The sequence below is a fragment of the Coenobita brevimanus genome, chromosome 64, assembly GCF_032717465.1.
Source record: "Coenobita brevimanus isolate Jiangsu-jjx chromosome 64, ASM3271746v2, whole genome shotgun sequence".
NCBI classification, from domain to species: domain Eukaryota; kingdom Metazoa; phylum Arthropoda; class Malacostraca; order Decapoda; family Coenobitidae; genus Coenobita; species Coenobita brevimanus.
In genome coordinates, this window is record NC_137017.1 from 3,269,593 (window position 1) to 3,288,735 (window position 19,143).

General features: G+C 42.4%; 1 protein-coding gene across 1 annotated transcript in view; it reads right to left on the bottom strand.

The window, feature by feature from the left end:
• Nucleotides 1-18,888, bottom strand: part of LOC145404616 (uncharacterized) — a 291,194-nt gene extending 272,306 nt beyond the window's left edge. The window contains exon 1 of the mRNA XM_080276137.1: nucleotides 18,831-18,888. The gene's annotated coding sequence lies outside the window, so the exon portion shown is untranslated. The remainder of the gene's footprint in view (nucleotides 1-18,830) is intronic.
• Between the last annotated feature and the right edge of the window lie 255 nt (nucleotides 18,889-19,143).

Consider the following 19,143-nt stretch of genomic DNA (forward strand, 5'->3'; position numbering starts at 1 on the left):
TCCCTGTTTAGTGTGTGTGTGTGTGTGTGTGTGTGTGTGTGTGTGTGTGTGTGTGTGTGTGTGTGTGTGTGTGTGTGTGTGTGTGTGTGTGTGTGTGTGTGTGTGTGTGTGTGTGTGTTTTCCCGTTTTTCTTCACAAATAGTCGCGCACCCTCCCAACTTACTTCAGTGTGGACAAGAATGGGCAAATCTAAGAGGCACGAAGAAAAGGTCTGTCATGCAGCACGGTTGAGTTCTGGGTCTTGCAACATGCACTGGTTTATTATTTTAGAGAGAGAGAGAGAGAGAGAGAGAGAGAGAGAGAGAAGGGAGGGGAGGGAGGGGGGGATGAAACAATGAGAAACTGGAAGAGAAGGATGAAGAGAGTGAAAGGGGGAAAACTGGAGAAAGTAGAAAGTCGGAGGTGGATGAAGTGGAAGCAAAAAACAGATGGAGAGGGAGGGAGAGGGAATGTAGATAGGAGAAGGGGGGGAGGATGAGAGGCACAGCAGGAGAGTGGGGAGGTCGAGGGAGGAGGGTGAAGATTGGAGTATTGGTTGGGTGGATGAGGGCGAGAGGGAAAGGGGTGAGGGCACACGATGAGAGGGAGGGCCGGAATCGGAGAGGTAGGGAAGAGGGAAGGACATGAGAGGGAGAGCAGGAAATTGGGGGATGAGAGGGAAAAGAAGGAAAGGGAATGAAATGAGGGAGAGTAAAGAAGTGGAGGATGGGGATGGATGAAAGTAGCCTAAGTGAGAGAGAAGATGAAAGGGTGATCAGGAGAGTGGGGAGGAGGAAGAGGAGAAAGAGGAAATGAAGAATACGAGAGGAAGACGGAAGAGGGCTGTTTGTGGGAAGAGGGAGAAAGAATAGGAAAGGGACAACAGAAGAGTAAGAGGAGAGAGGGTGAGAGAAAGAGAGGATATAAGAGGGAAAAGTACGAGAGTAGGGGTTGGGGGGATGGAAAAGGGGAGGAAAGGGAATGATATGAGAGGAACAGCAGGAGTAGGGAGATGGGAGAGGGGATGGTGTGACTCCTGGCTCCTCATTACCATGCACACAAACGACCCCGCCAAATTGCACCTATAACCACCACCTCTAATCTATCCCCACCCTCTCCCTCTCTTCTCTTATCTCTCTCCCTCCGTCCACAAATTCTCTTCCTCTCCTCTCCCCTCCCTGGCTTTCACATCTCTTTCGCCGTCTCTCCTCACCCACCATCCACTACTTTCTTCATTCCTCAATATCTTTCCCCATAGCGGTACCTCCTACCTCACTCCCCTCTCTTCCCAAATGCCCTCCTTGTCTCTCTGCCTTTTCCCTGTCTTCCCCCTCTTTCCTACCATTCTCTCTCCCTTCCCCCTTCTCTAACTCTCCCCTCTCCTCACTCCCTCCACTCCTCCCTAACTCCCACCATCTCCAGTCTCCTTCCACCCCTCTCTCCCTCACACCCATCAGCACCTCTCTCCTCTTCTCCATTCCTCTTACTCCGTAGACCTTTACCCTCCTCTCCCTCCCTCACCATTTCCACCATGTTCCATCTTTCCCTCTATATCAGTCTCACTCCCAACTCCCTCCCGTCCCTTCTCTCTCTCTCTCTCTCTCTCTCTCTCTCTCTCTCTCTCTCTCTCTCTCTCTCTCTCTCTCTCTCCCACACACACACACACACACACACACACACACACACACACACACACACGACTGACAGAGGCGTGGGTGTGTGAGGTGGGCAGGCTAATCAGGTAGAGGGTAATCCTGAATAGTAATAAGGCTTTACTCTGGCTGGCACCACCACTCACGAAAATATGGCAGGTTAAAAAGAGAGAGAGAGAGAGAGAGAGAGAGAGAGAGAGAGAGACCTACACAAGGGATAAAGAAAGGTACGGGTAAAATACTGGCACTGTGAAAAGGGAACTGCGGACTGATAATAAAATGCATATATATAATCTATCTGTGGACAAAGTAAGCACCAAAATGCAAGGCTGATAAAATTACCAACTGGAAAAATGGCGAACAAAAAAAAAAAAAATCTAACCATATGCCAGACTGGTAACTGGTGTTAACAATTAACCGTCTCAGGCTTCTAGGACTCGCTCTTTGCCTAACAAAATAGAGTAGTAGAGTTGTCCAGACCATGACACGGTTAAAGGTGACAGTATTAACACCCCAAGGCTCCTATGACGCCTACACACTCTCAGCTCCATAAAATCGTTTAGCCTTAGCTGGAATAAAGCACCAGAGACGCTACCATGAGAGGGTTAAAAAAAAAAAAAAAGCGAAAACGAAAAAAGGTGAAATACTGTACAGGGTGATTCATATATAACGCTCCCCTTCCACTACGCCGGGCGATTTCTCTTGTGTTGTGGGGACGGTTCAGTGAGCCTTATCGATGTTCTTCCTGCATCATTTATTTATTTCCTACTACTGGCACACCCGCGCCCACATCAGCAGACTGAGCCGTCTCCTCAACACCTAAGATAATGACAGGTAAGTTTCTCGTGAAGCGCTACTTAAGGACCACCCTGTATACAAAATTTAACCAATAATAATAATAATAACGTAATAATAATCAGTACCGGTATGGTAAGTAAGCTATTAATCTGGCTGTTTGTTCTACCCACGACAAAAAATGATACACAGAATAATAAAAAAATCGGTGAAAAATCGATGTTTTGGTGAGGCTGGTAACGACAAGGATGGCTGAATATCATGAATAGTGACCACCTGGGTTGTCTGATGTCAGGGAAGATGTTACGAGGAGGGAGGCAGGGGAAAGGAAATGTGTCGATTAGGTAAGCGACAAATTCCATGTTCCATACTCTTTTCATCTTAACCTGATCCAGCTTTTCATCCGTTTGTAGTTTATCACATGCAACTCGGTGGCAGAAAAAGACAATACTACAGCTCTACAATATTTCCACAGTGTTTCTTCGTGACTAGCATCACATTTTAGTGTTAAGCTACCGTTACATCTCGATAATCAAGACGGAGATGGTAATTTTGGGTAAAGTTTCAATAAAAAAGAATATAACCGAGTTTCTCTGATGTCAGGGAAGACAGAGAAAAGCGAGGAGGAGGAGCAAGGAGATGCCCCTGTCGAATAGGCATGCAGCAGAATACATATACTATACTATTTCTACTCATACGTGGCCTAAAACTCACATCTCTCCATCTTGAATTCTGGGCTGTAGCAACAGATTAACGTTAAATGATGATGCTTGTCACAAAGTATTGCTATGAAATGCATGCGGAGTTATAGTATTGCCTTACTTTGCCACTGAGCTAAATGAAATAAGCAACAAAAGGAGGAAAATCTGAGCCAAGCTTTATAATTTTTTCCACCTTCACCTGGCCCAGATTTTCGTCTTTTTGCTGCGTATTTTATGTAGCTCTGTGGCAGGGAAAAAAAAAAAAACAGTGCTACGGCTCTACAACCATTTCACAGCGCTTCTTTTTGGCTAACTTCAGATTATAGTCTTTACCTACCGTTACAAATCACCAACGAAGATGGATAGAAGATAATTTTATGCCAAATTAGAGTCAAACGGGTATGGGAAGAGCGGTGTAGAAAAAAAGACACTGAACAACAACATTCTCAGCTGAATAAAATCTTCTGGCGTTAGCTGGCAATAGAGTACTAGAGATGTACCGACCATTAGCGGGTTAATTAATGGTACCAATATTAACAATCCCAGCTTCCTGTAATTCATTTATTTCATTCTTGCTTAATAAAATCGTGTAACATTAACTTCATAAAACGAAATTATAAAATAAACAATGGATATGACATGACCATGAGAGAGGTACGGTAAGGGGAAACGAAGACTGATCGGCTCCTGTGGGCCTCTGGTGTGTGTGTGTGTGTGTGTGTGTGTGTGTGTGTGTGTGTGTGTGTGTGTGTGTGTGTGTGTGTGTGTGTGTGTGTAAGGCCACGTCCCCTATTAAAAGTTATCTGGCTTTATCTCCATCACAGACAAATCATGCCACTGCCACGCTCGGTCAAGCACTCCAGTCATGTGTGGTAGTTACGAAATTAACACTCTCAGACTACTATAACCCAATCCCAGCTGAGAAAAATCGTCTAGTGTTAGCTTGAACACGATACCAGAACTGTCCCGACCATGAGAGACTGAGAGGACCAACAGAGACAAATTAGTGCATGATAATAAGAACCGATGATTGACTGATTCCCACGGGTAAGTGAAGTTAACTGTTATCTGTCGTTATGTCCGCCACAGACACAGTATCATCACCAGTACACCCGTCCAAGCATTTCGTGGTCACAGGTGCTACAGTACAGTCAGGAATTACCTAGTTTTCAAGAAATTTTGTGTTAAAATTATAACATTTGCAAAACATACCCACAGCCTTAAATGGTACCGTACTACAATTAGGGAATGAGCTATCTCTCAAGTCTGGGATGAAGATGGAAAAAAAAAAAAAAAAAGGTCAAAATAAAAATCCTTAATTGTACTAATGCACGTCTGGGATGGTTCGATGTTTCCCAAATGTGTTTACTAATATTGGGGAAACTATTAAATTTTCCTGATTGTGCCGTACTAATGTAACACTTTGAATTAAGATTTCTGACAAGAAAAACTACTATACGGCAATAATACCTCTGTAACAGCTTGACATACATTCATTCATTCATTGCCAGACGCCATGTATCCCAAACGGGGTGGCCAAGGGCTTAGAGTTAATTGTTTTACAGGGAGGGGCACTAATCCTCCACCAACCCCACTTGACATATAAATACTGACTCAAAATTGTAACATACCAAACACAGCCTAACTGTAACAATCTACTTCTCTCTCTCTCTCTCTCTCTCTCTCTCTCTCTCTCTCTCTCTCTCTCTCACACACACACACACACACACACACACACACACACACAGACTTTAGCTATATGGGAAATATAAGTGTAACAGCCTGTACCTGATGCCGAGAACTGTAACATGGCATGCAATCAGTTCAGTTAAATACAGATTATATCGCGTCATGCCGTTGTACATGATTGTGAACAAAAATATCAGCCCCAGAGATTAAATGGTTTCTGAAATATATCTACTGAGGTCTTTCAGGACTTAGCGGATAGAAGTAAGTGAGATGGGCGGGGATGATTGGGGTAGATGGCAGTTCATACCCTGTGAATATAAGCATTGTTGGCTGGCTGGTTGTCAAGGAACTCGTTGTAACGATTATGCAACCACGGAAGAGCTGAAATAAGAGAGGTGAGAGGAGAGGGCTGGGCAGGGTGGGCTGAGATTGTCGTGGATAGTGGGAAATGCAAACACGCACTGCTGGTAAGGAGAATGGTGCTGTAGGCAGGGCAGGAAGACGTAACTCAGAGATGGGGACTCAAAATATTGGGGGAGGCGGTTGGAATGGAGTGGGTATGACTAATTAGTTAAGATGGTGGTAGGTGGAGGGGTTGGGCACGAAGAGTACACCCTGTAAAAACGGGCGTTGCATTTGGGACGGTATGGCTCAGAGGTGAGAAAGTGTATGGCACAGATATTCCTTATTAGCACTATGGGGTGGGGAAGAACAGAAAAATGGTGGGGTCGGCTAAGAGTGAATGCTACAGTATGGCACGGAGGTGGATGGGTGAGCTGGATGGAAGTAATATACTCTGCGAAGATGGACGCTGTAGGTGCTGACTACTCTGACCGTGGTGATGGTTAAATTCAAAACATTCTCTTAAACAGCATGAACTAGCAAGAAGAATAAGAGAGTAAGCACGCGTCTGTGAACTCAAATGGGTAGTAAAAGGAAAATTAAAAAAAAAGGAAAAAAAGGGAAAATGCTGGAAGAATTAAACACACAAAACTATACCCCTGCATAATACACAAAACATACGGACCCAAAATCTGACCCACCTGCGTAGTACATACACCTCTGGACCACACACAACATGACGTGGTACAGGTAAGTGAACAAGCGGTGTGGTAATCGATATCTTTTGCTGGCGCAGGTATAGGCACAAGTGTTCACCGCAATATCCCTTCAGCTCATAACACGGCTATTTTTGCTCATCCTCCCCTTCAGTCCAACGGTGATTTTTTAAAATTCTTCTTACCGTGATTTTTTTCTTTTATTCTTATTACTTCCAGGTGATTTTATTCAAGATAGGAAAGACCCTTCGTACGGACTGCTGACGGCTACAGTTAACCTCTCCAGCTCGAAGTCTCTCCTATTATGAACAAAATTGTTCACAGACAGCATGAATAAAAAATACAACACCAGATGAAGAAATAATGAGCAATATATCATTCCCTTCATTAGAACTCGACCCCGATTAATGATTCTCTCTCTTTCTCTCTCTCTCTCTCTGGTCGAATGTGCAGTTCCTATTTATCGAATCCAAGTGGCGAGTGGAGGTTATTCTGTAATCTAAATGCTCCCACGGATATAGGGAGGTTTCCTATGACTTAAACATCTAGACTACAACTGCCAAGCCTGATCTCTGTATGCCGAAGGCCCTCCTGAGCTCCAAAAGGTTAAATAATGGACTGTCTGCTAATGGAATACTAACTGTAAAATGTAAGCACAACACATGAGAACTCTTCAGAACACCTGAGACAATTACTACCCTTAAAACACCTAACACAATACTTTAACACCAGAAGCTTCTTTTACCCAGTATAATGACCTTGACCATCCTCTACTCACTCCCAAGACCATCAATCACGCAGTCTATTAACCCCTTCAATTCGGATGGCGTCCTTTTAGTTTAGTCCTGATGATGCCAGGAAATTTTACTCTACTTCGGAAAGGTGCTTCACAATAAGCAGGCTTATTAAGGCCGTATTTAACTCCTCCAGTCTGAAAAAGTCTCTTCCAAACTGAATACAATCGTCTCGAGATGGGAGGTATATGGCAAAGACGCCCCCGGGTTCGAAGAGTTAACCATCCACATTGTATCTTGGCCAACTCTGGTCTACATGTTGGCCATTTTTTAAATCTGATTACATACTTTAAAGTTATCTTAGCTCTTTCCCGACTTTTTTATTCTGCTTCGGAGAGACTTTTTCCGAACTGAAGCGTTTAAATATTGCCTTCATTAAGCCTTTCAGTACTAGAAGTCGGTTCTAAGTTGTGTAAAATCATCAGGAGGTAGCAAGATTCAGAAAACATACACGTCATCAGATTGAAGGTGTTAAGTTTGTACGGTACGCACATTCAGACCAATCTTTTACCCAGCACAGTACCGACATTCAGACCGTCTTTCACCCAGTACCATTATACCCATTCTTGACCCAATTCCCTTCACCCTGTCTTTCCCATAATTTGTCATCTTTCACCACTACAGTACCCACATTCAGGCCATCTTTCGCCCTGTACCCCCGCACCATGGCCAACCTTGACCCACTGCCCTTCACCCAGTCCCCACAGCACCCTAACTCTCCACTCAAGTCGTCAAAACGTGGCCACTACAGCATAATGTAAATCGGGGAGTGAGGCCTGGTGAGTGAGACAGTCGGCTGCACCCCACCATTGCCGGCCAGCAGGGCGTATTACCCACTATTACCGCATTACGCACCCTGTGGTTACCCTTCCCCAAGATGAAAAACGGCCTTCAACATGCCTACTACTCAAACCTTCACTCCTACTCACGTATCTTGTTAAAGGTGGGATTTGTGTATCCTTTTGTAGTGTATATGCTAGGAGGACCACAGGGTGCATAAGTATACTTATTTTACTCTTGCTTGGCCTTTTGGAAGGCTTATCATTCTCTTTGTCCACCTATCTTCCCATTTTTCCCTTTCCTCCTGTCACCTTTTATTACTCTTTTTTCCACATCAGGTGGTTCTGCACTGAATGACATGCCTAATGGTTTCCTGTAACCCAGGAAACCATTTACAACGTTCGGTGGTAACCATGTAACCAGATAATGGGGTGGCGTGGAGCCTGCTATGGTGCCCTTGCTAACTGGGTGGAGCGATGCACATATGGTTTCATCCAGGAAACAAACCTTCACAATTTTCACCGCGTCGCGAGGCGCTGTCAGCCGCAAAGAAACATCGGTTCATTGCATAAGACTGTCCTTCGGGGGCGGTTTCTTGCCTGCGATTGATAGGTCTGGTCGGCCATACAGACTGGGTTTATCATCAACAACAACAACTTTAGGTCGGCATCAAATTTCGATCTCTTCATCTTGAATGCTGATTTGTAGGGATACGTTAACACTAGAATATGATGCTGGCCACCAAGAAGTCATGCTATGGAAAATACGAGAATGTAGAGCCCTACCATCGTCTATTTCTGCCACTGATGTATGTGATATAAGCTATAAAAGAAAGATAATGTAGACCAAGTCAATATGGAAGAAACAGAGCAATCGTGATGGAACACAATGCAGGTGCTAAACATGTTTACTGCTCTATAGAGCGCATCTTCTATCCTAACGAAGATCCCTAACCCTTTTCACGCCAGTTGTTGGTCATGTGTAGTCGGACTGGAGAGTCGGTTTAACTAGTAACCAAGGAAACTTTTTCCTACCTCTTAACCATGGTTTATCAAATTTCATGCAACCACAACTTGGTACCGTATACAAGTCGTAGAAGCGACCCAGTTCCGTCACGTAAAAACAAATCGGCCATGGTGTAATAGATTTTCAATGGCTAATATACTTAATAGGATTGATTTTATATATATATATATATATATATATATATATATATATATATATATATGAGTACATCAGTTAGCGAATGAGTATTTTTCTACGTCTTCATTACTCATGTTATTTATGCTGACGTAAGCTAATGCTTCCTTGGTCCGATACCAGTACATGGTATCGGAACAACAGGACACAGATACTGACTATCACTTATGCCTCCGATATCAGTACATGGTATCGGAACAACAGGACACAGATACAGACTATCACTTATGCCTAAGAGGCCTTGCTGCTCTTCGCCTTTCCTCTACCTTCGGGATCTGGTACACCTGAAGTGAGTAGCATAATACCGATGCATTATCTGTCGAACACTTATGAAACTCTTACAAAATGTTCTGAAAAGTTTTCTGGACACAGAAGATAGTATCACTGCATTCCGAAAGCCATCGTTCAGAGTCTTGTTACTGATTGCAATGAAGTTATTTGATATTTATACCCGCAACTCCCTCTAACCTTCGGAAACATTTTTTTTTTTACTACGATGCTATTTTTCTTTCTTTCAACTGTCTAGCAATTTCAGTCAGCTAAAAAGTGCTCTCTTGGTGAAGGGGTCAACAGAGATCTAACTCCACCTACATGAGAGGCTCTTCCAAGTCCCTAACCTTAATTATATCGTCTAATGGAAGTTCTAATCTATACATCTATCTATCTGTCTGCCTGGCAATCTATCTATCTGTCTGTCTGTCTGTGTCTGTGTCTGTCTATCTATCTATTAGTCTAATGCCTATCTATATCTATCTATTTACCTACCTATAATAGGACCCATTTGTCCTGAGAGTTAGCCTATGGCCAAAAACGAATCGCCTCCACGTCACCCTGTCCGCTATCAGACCGCTCTTTCTCCAACCCACACACCCCTAACTCACATACCAATCCACGCCATCTTCGGTCTTTCCCTTCCCCTCCCCTCCCCCACATTTCACTCACGTACACTCTCCTAGTCAGTCTTGCATTCTCCATAAAAGACGTCATCCATAAAACGGGGATTAGGTGCCGCATCATTACACCCAGTATCACGATAGAGAAGGCAGTGTCCCAATTTTTACATCATTATTGAAACCTATGAAGGAAAATAGATGATAATACTAACAGTAATAATAATAATAATAATAATAATAATAATGATAAAAACAACAGTAGTGGTAGTAGTAGTAGTAGTAGTAGTAAATAATCATAATGATATTGATGATGATGATGATGATGATGATGAGGAGGAGGAGGAGGATAATAATAATAATAATAACAATAATAATAATAATAACAATAATAATAATAATAACAATAATAATAATAATAATAATAACAACAAACAGACGTTAATTCCGTTACGTAAATTGTAATAAAGGCAAAATTATTTCCTATCCTCACAAGTGATTTACAATTCACTGACACTAATCGGGAATCTGCCCACACCTTTATGTACCGTGTATACTCTAGTTATAATAACATGGCCGTTAGTGTTCATTACTGTATGATAAGCTGTCTCCAGTACAACGCACTACGCACCTTGTCGTGCTTATCGTCCAAAACTTCTATCGCTGCTTACTATGAATACAAGTCTACAGGTACCGTACTTCTTCAACACATCATCTTGGATTATGGATATACTCCGTCCAAATAAACCTGCCCTAAAACTGCCATCGCTTTGTCACGAAAGCTAGGTTTTAACAAAGATTAACACTAGAATATGGTGCCAGCCACGAAAGTTTCCAAATGTAGCTTCTTAATCCTTAGTCTGCGGGAGGTTTCACAGTGGCAAATAATTTCGTTTTGCGTTAGCCAAAATAAAAGACATATCGTTTCCCCCGGTTACAGGGTTAAGAGAAAAACATGCCACCCCTTCCTATCAGCTGAAAACACGGGCAAACTTTGCAGTTGAGATCTGACAGCGTTATTGCATATGATGTTCATTGAGCTACGTCAGAAAATTACTCAACAAATAACAAGCCACAGGATCGCTCATACAAGTACCGGTAAATATTCCAGAGCAAAAAGCAAAGACAAAAAATGCCCCAGATTTTTTTTAACATCCTGTGACGTTTTATTGATACCGAAAAGATCAAAAGCCGACTGAGCCAAATTGCGGATGGTTCAATGGGCAACATTCATGTTTTTAACCAGTGAATTAAAAAATATACTGGAACACTGAAGGTCTGGGAATATATGTCGAAATACGGAAGCTTCAGTGGACGGAAAGAGCAGTTCCCTTTCACTGCATCATTCGTTGGCCAGTTGTTTTCCATTTCTTGATCTTTGAATTACTCGTCGTTTTACTGAGATCTAGTGATTATACAAGAGAGTACCAAGTGTATTCCAAACTGGTTACCCGGAAGAATGATTCAAAATGTGACCCCGCGAGAACGAAGTCGCTGCTGGCCAGAATACTAAGCTGCTTACACACTTTGCACTGGATGCTAATACCCTCCATCAAAATGTGATATGCTAAGGATATCTCAGCCAAACCTGTTGCGAGATTACTGGCGTTAGCTGAAGGTACGACAGGTAAGGAAATTTCGTGCCCCTGTTGCTCTGGTGCATGAAGGCTGACCGCTCGCTAATTACCTGAGTCAGTTACGGATACCGACGTCCCATTACCCGGCTCTACGTTCCCATAAACTTCTCAGTCTGAACACGATCATGACGTACAGTATTCTTTTGTCACTCGCCACCGCCAGACGATTTCAATCGGCTTAAGAGTGACTTTTCGAACAACGGGAGGGGGAGGCGTGGCTGAATCGGTAGAGAGGCGGCCTGCGGTCCTAATGGACCCAGGATCGAATCCCGGCTGGGGCAGGGAACAGTTTGAGGATTTGAATCTCCTAAAAAAAAGCAGACTTTCCTGATCTACCAGATGACCCGCCGACATGTCGTAAAAATACCCCCGCTAATACCAATACACCAGTCCTGTATGAGACAGCCCTAGCATGTATTCAATATGGACGGTGGGTGTTAGCGCCGAAGTGGTGACATGTGGAGGTGTAGGAGGACTACTGGGCCTTGGGATAGGTCAGTGCCCCCAAGCAATAGGCTCTGAAGCCTTTGCCCAGAGTCGGACACATTAAAAAAAAAAAAAAAAAAAAAAATATGCCTTTCACAAGCTAACTCTTTCATTACAGAAAGTCTCCTCAACGCCGAATAATATAGTGTGGAGCCATCAAGAAAAAGCCAACAAAATACTTCATATGATTCAGGAGCTTGACGAGTAGAAGTTTTAGCTGCATCCCCAGCCTTATCTGAAGCGTTAACCCAGTGGACTGTAAGCTAATACTGTACTCCTCCTGCAGTCCTCCATCCTCCTTTAGAGGGTAGGAAGTGAGCTGAGGGATGTTTGCATACGCCGGGCATTGGATTCCCATGGTTAAATCGGTGCCATCACATGAAGGCGTCCCTCTCCAGCACCAGGGCTAGCTTTGGTCAAGATAGGTTTAGGTCAAAACAGGTCAGGCTAGATTACAAAATGTTGGATTACGTCAGGTAGGTCACTCATTTTATGAAGGTAAATACAGATACCGATTCCCTCGTAGCTGTCAGTGCGTAGCTCTACAAGGTGATGCGTGGCACGGGAAAGCAACAGGTTAGGCGCAGATATGAGATGCAGTTCTGCCCAGTCAGGTGTTTCCACGTTGGTCGCCACAACTCTGGGATAACGTGGTGAACAGGCATGACACATAAATACATGAATAATGGCTTGCTGTTGTTCTTGCGGCCCCTGGTTCATCTGAAACGGGAACCCAATGGACTGCAGGTTTAAGTTCCCTTTCCCAGCAGCCCACCATCCTCCTTTTGGGGGACAGGGAGGCAGTTAAAGGGCGTTTATATAACTGAGCACTGGCGTCGCCCATTTATATCGCTGCCACCACGAGACGGCGTTCCTATCCAGCAAGGGTTACATAGTCAAAATGCCCCACGGTGCACCTTCCGGTACAGCCTATGATCAAAACACAGTGGCCCTTTTGATATGATGCGTCAGGGAAAAAACTAAGACATGTCCTGAGAGCGAAACAGACGCAGTGAAATAGTACGTGATCTTTTGCCCTGACTGTCCACATGATACTCGTCACCAAAATCACCCAGAGCCATGGATGTCTCAACTCCATGTAAATGTGAGAAATAGGCAATGATGGTGGTGGTGATGACAAAATCCCACTCCAAATGAACACTTACAACAGCATTTCTTCAAGGACATTTAGCAAGCAGTTCTGAATAAATCCACTTTTGTTACCCCCAAGAAAAAGAACAGTGAGTGGTAAGAGATTCACCTTAATGCCCACAGGTAAGCTAGAGGTTTGACTCAAAAGTACTGTACGGCAAATTTTTCCTACAGCAATGAAAATTCACATAACTGAAAGACTAACTAATATATCCATGAAGAATCACTCTTAAAACACACCATTATAACCATGAAAATATACAGACTTTAATCATGCACTAATATAACCATGAAAATTCACAAACTTTAGTCACACACTAATATAACCATGAAAATTCACATACTTTAATCACACATTAATACTCGTATAATCATGAAAATTCACATACCGGTACTTTAATCACGCACTAATATACCCATGAAAATTAACATACTTTAATCACACACCCCAAACATGAAATTCACTAACTTTAATCACGTACCAATACAGCCAAGAAAATTCTCAAACTTTAAAAGCGCACTGATATGTCACTGTTTAATATTTGTAAGTGTAGCCACCGGTATTTAGTAAAGACAAACAGATAAATATTACATATACTGAAAACAATCTGATACTGAATTTGAAAAAATGTTAAATACTGTAAATACCACAAAAATAAAGGAATACATTAAAACTATACAGTATGTGCAACTGTTGGTGATGGCGCTAACCGTCTGTTATTCAACGTACCGGTAGTGTAGTGTAACGTTACGTTCAGGTGACTATGCATTGCTAAATGGTTTCTCGTAATCCAAGACACCATTTACTATGTTGGGTGGCAACGACATGACTAACAACTAGATGTCTGGTGGTTCTAATGGGTTCAGGAGCTCCACCTGGATGTAGCTCCATAACGGGTTTCAATTCAAGGGTAGGTCGAGTTGATTGTTCACTAAATGCCACACCGAGATGGAACACTGGTCTTTCTCGCCTTAAATGTCAGAACTGAGTAGCCTGTTACTGGACCCCACCGCTCCTATGTAGGGCAGCAAAGCTGTAACGCTGCAACAATGCATGTATGCATAAAATTATAATTAACGTAATTCATTCAGGAAGTATAAAAGTGAAAGGATAAACAAAACACGGCGTATTTCACGAGTACTTAACCCCTATCCCACTCAGACTCCTGTGATTCATTCCCAGCAGAATAAAATCGACTAGTGTTAGCTAAAAAGGGCTAGGCTATAGCTGTCCCGAATATGAGACGGTTAACAAAACAAACACTACTACTCTCAGGCGTGTTTGACTCACTCTAAGCATTAAAGAAATGTCTGGTGTTAGCTGGCATAGAAGATCAGAACTGTCCCGACCATGTAAGGATTAACTGCTGCTATCGCATTTATGTAGGCTATCCTGACTATCGTCAGAAAATTCAATTTAACTGAGATTAACCTCAAGCTATCCAAAGGTTATAAATTATTTAACCATCTCGATTAAAGTCTTAGTTCCTGTTGTCGCCCTTCTGTATTTTCGCTGCCATCTTCATGATTTATTCAACCGAAATGCCCCTATACTCAGTCTACTATAACTCTGAATAAAACTGCTATTTCTCCATCTTGAATTAAGAGCTATCACAAGAGATTAACACTAAATTATGATTTTAGTCACAAAGAGGTCTTATGGAAAGAACACAGATCCGTAATTACGAGCAAGCGAGCGATGTTTACTCCGTTAAGTTTGGAAATAAGAGGCCCGGTCCGACCCGACCGTCGCGTTTAGCAGAAGCTAATAACTTTTCCCCTTGGTGATGAGTTGAAATTCTTTCCGTATGATACATTCATTCAATAAAATTTGTTATCAACTAAAAACTCGCCCATAAAGACTTAGGAATCCCTTGGAATCTCTTGTTTTCCAAGGGAGTGTGTGTGTGTGTGTGTGTGTGTGTGTGTGTGTGTGTGTGTGTGTGTGTGTGTGTGTGTGTGTGTGTGTGTGTGTGTGTGTGCGAATCTTTCGTTCCTGTATTTTTTTCATAGTTCAGCTACGATCATGAGGAAAAAATATATCAGGGGGAAACTGTGACAACATGGCGCTCGCTCGCTCATCACGCGCTCACAAAGCGCACTTTATTGGGCCACTGACCAAAGAGAAATAAGTTGCACGGAGAAGAAAGTCGTCGCCCAGATAAAGGACGAACACTGGCAGCCAAAGGATTCGGTAAGTTCCCTGCTTCAGTTACGAAGGACAATGACATATGAGTTGCGTGAGTTACATCAGTTTCTACGGGCAGCAGTAATTATTACCTGCAGGGCAATGATTCTCACGCTCTGAGAATACCCTGCACGTAAGCCAGAAGTGTTAACATTGTGCGGTAAGGTTTTATGGGGTGATTAATATTCGTCCCTTGGAAGTTACAACAAAATATAAAAACGGCAACACTCTATCCCATATTATCTTCGTAGTTGGAGCCCAAGACTAGGATACCGCAGCCCAGTGATTTAAGGGTAGATGACCGGCCTACTACCGGAGATTGCATTACATACTCGAAAAATCTCCAATCACCTCTTGGAATCGTACCTATGGAAGACCACTGCCCTACAGCGTATCTGTTCTAACATGACGAATACCCTAACCCCTTTCAGATCAGCTAATGGCCCAACGCAGTCAGACTGACGGGTCAATATTAAAAATAACTATGGACTTATATTATATTCCTACCTCACAACCAAGGCTCAACTAATTGCATACAACCACGATTCATAATCAAGCTGTGGGAGTGGCCCCGTTCCCATCAGGTGAAAACAGTGTCTATAGTACTGTAGGCCGTCACCACGCCCGCCTCATCCATCCTTTCTCACCCCCTGGCCTTTTTGGTTGTACATGGCAATTCATTAACATTTAGAGTCATATTATTAACCGCTCCAACCCAATGACACATTTTTTTTTATTTATGCAATCCATTATCATTTTGGACCGTATTACTAACCCCTTTGGCCCAGATGTATTTTTCCTTTATTTTTGCAATTCACTATCATTTTGGACAATATTATTAACCCCTTCAGCCCAAACACATTTTTCTATTCACTTTCATTCTGGGCCCCATAATTAACCTCTAGCCTAAACTTTTTTTTTTTTTTTTTAAGGTACCTACAGACGAACTTTTCTTTCAGTTAAGGGAAGACTTCACGGAGAAGGGGTTAATGAAGTCTATATGTAGCCGCTATATTTATTCATCACAAGTCCGAACTACAGGCGTTGGATGTAGCCTTCATTAATCCCTTCAACACACTGAATTAAAAAAAAAAAAAAGTCTGGGAAGAAAAAAAAAGGGGGGGCAGATTGATGGGCTAATAGGTAAAGTGGGGTCTGAATATATACTTTTTTCCCCTTTACTCTTGACCGCACTTGAACGAGGCTGAAGCTAAATACAGGTATATACCACTTCTTTACGATGACGCCTCATCTACAATAGTTAATGTATTTTATTGACACTAAAGAACGATTTTGGTAGGATATTAAAAAATCGATATTTCCATTAAATCCGAGACACTTTTGCATAAAATTGTCCTTTACTGAAATGCGTTATTATCAACAGCAAACTAACCTATGCAGAGTCAGACTGGGTTAGTATGGGTTAACTGGCAGTGAGGTCGGTTCAGTTAAGTTGCTAGGTTAATGCTACGTTGTTAGTTGATGAACTGTTACGTTAGTTTGTTCGCAAAATATACCAACTTAATTTAGTCTTTAGGCCGTATGCTTACACGAGAATTTGGAGGAAGGCAGGGAACGATCCTTACTTTTTCATTTGTCTATAACAAGACACTAAATCCCAGAGGGGGTGGCTAAGAACATATCGTCTTCATATAACTGTTCACTGCCATCAGGCTGCCCTTCCCCCAGTTCATATCACCCTCATATACTAGACCTCTCCATTCGTCCACCTCTATAGGAGAGAGAGAGAGAGAGAGAGAGGAGCTGAGACTGAGACAGACGGACAGACAAAAAAAAAAAAAAATCATGCTTTCATCTAAGTGCTCTCCTAAGTTAGGGTTGTTTCACACTTTTCGTTGGATTTCACGGTTCCCTCACATTTCCGACTGAATAAGCATACACCTGTCAATTTCAAGTCTTACTTTGGCGGCTTTAATGAAAATATCGATGCTGGTACCTTCTTCTTTTGTGTGTGTGTGTGTGTGTGTGTGTGAAGGATCGATCAGACTCAGAAGGTTATGGGTCGCGTTCTGATGCCGATGCGGGAAGAAAGCTGGCCACCTACACGTAGAGAGCCATTCCTCTGACCCCTACACCTCGAATTAAGTAATAATTATAGAGTTCGCTGTCAGTTTCTCTCTCTCTCTCTCTCTCTCTCTCTCTCTCTCTCTCTCTCAAGGACTGTACCAGTGAAGGATAACGAGCAGGGAGCATAGTCTATAAGCGCTGGATCATACACACTTCGGACAGAGGGTCGTACTGAAGAGGCTTTGTTAAATTCGTATTACCTCTTCCTTTACGATTTATTCTGCACATCACACCTCACTATACCTCTGTATGTTACTGATGCAAACTACATCGATATTAAAATGCTGTAAGAATCATGCAAGATAGGGTTAAGAAGTAATATGAAAACTAAATCACTAAGGAATGGGCACTACGAAGCATCATACACCATTTACAGAATATCCAGAGACCGAGAAGTTTATACATAACATTTAAACACACCCAATGTGTTCCACGAATAAGGAAGGCAAACATTTAAAGATATTATATGCAGATCGATATATTTAACGTAAAAATACATTCCAGACCAATGAACGAGCAGGGTAGTAAACTGTTTAAAGATATTTATACTTACCAAGATAGTTAAGGGCAACGTCTAAATCCACAAAACCAATGGACGAGCAGAAATGTCAAATATTTAAAGATAATATTTACCCAGATATTTAAAGACAACACACAAACACACCCATACTGGTGGACGTGCAGGATGTTAAATATTTATACGAGATATTTCTCTTTACTTATGGATGGGGCCAATAAGGGAGTTAAATATTTAAAGACCAAGTACACACCCAGACCTATGGATGAGAGAGATTGCCAATTATTTAACGAATTATAATCTTTCACCCAACCCAGACCGACATACAGGAAAGAGTGCAATACCTATAGGGATAACACACTAACACATCATTACACACCTCTCAATGGATGGGAAAAGAAAACCATGCATTTACAGACATTTACACTCCAGCTCAGTAGAGGAGAAAGGTAACCAAATATTTACAGAATAAATATTTTTTTCTAACCTTGACCACTGGTGGAGAAAGGAACCCAGACTAAACATATCCCTAGTTTTTGTGTGTGTGGTTAATAGGGCGAGAAAAGGATTGGTAAAAAAAAAAAAAATGGGTGAAAGAAAATACGGTGAAAGGATAGTTGAATATTGAAGGTTGTATGGCTTTGTTTGAGCTGGGGTTGTATGATTTAGCTTCTTTTTTTATATACAGCCCAGCATATCTGGGGTGTGTAATAGTATTTTGTGTGTTTAGAAACCCATCTCTTCGCCACCTCCCTCCACTTCACCCCCTTCCTCCGTCGCAGTTTTACAAACGACCTTGCTGAAAAACTGGCCTTCTGCAGCATTATCCCTTGCGTCGTAGGCTTCGTCTGGCTCTGTACACACTTTGATACGACTTTAGCAAAAGTGAGACCGCGAAGGTGTGAGCAGGTCACCAATACCTGGCGATAAGAAGCATGCAATGATAGAAAATCTGACCTTAGTGTATCGTTGTTAACTACAGTGCAATGTGGGATGATGGCTAACCATTAGAAGTGTTCCATACATGATCGCCAATATTAAGAGGTTTGCTTACACCTTGAAACTCTCAATTTTAACACATCCGTCAGAATACGATACTAACAGATACTTACTGCTCCGATCTCAGATGTAGGGGTTCCGCGGTGCTGAAATTATTGATTGTATGGGACGCTACATTTCTACAACTAGGCGTACAGGGAAGGCGTTAAAGTCCCAAGAACATACCTGGTTAACAGCGCTGACAGGTGGCACAGAATCCGCTCCTAACGGCGGGGGTGGTAAACGATGGCTGTGGATGACGTAGGTGGAGACTCAGAGTGCTCGTCCCAAACAACAACACAAGACCACGTGAACGCCAAAATAAAACACTTCCTTGGCCCTTTATAACTATAAATTAGTTTTGATAGCAGTCAGTAGTTTCAAGGGCACAACTACTGCAGTGTCCAAAGCATCTTAATACGTAAAAATCTTTGGCAGATTACTTGTATCATGGAACTTTGATGCGCTTTTTATTAGACGCGGAATGGCAAAGCGCGAC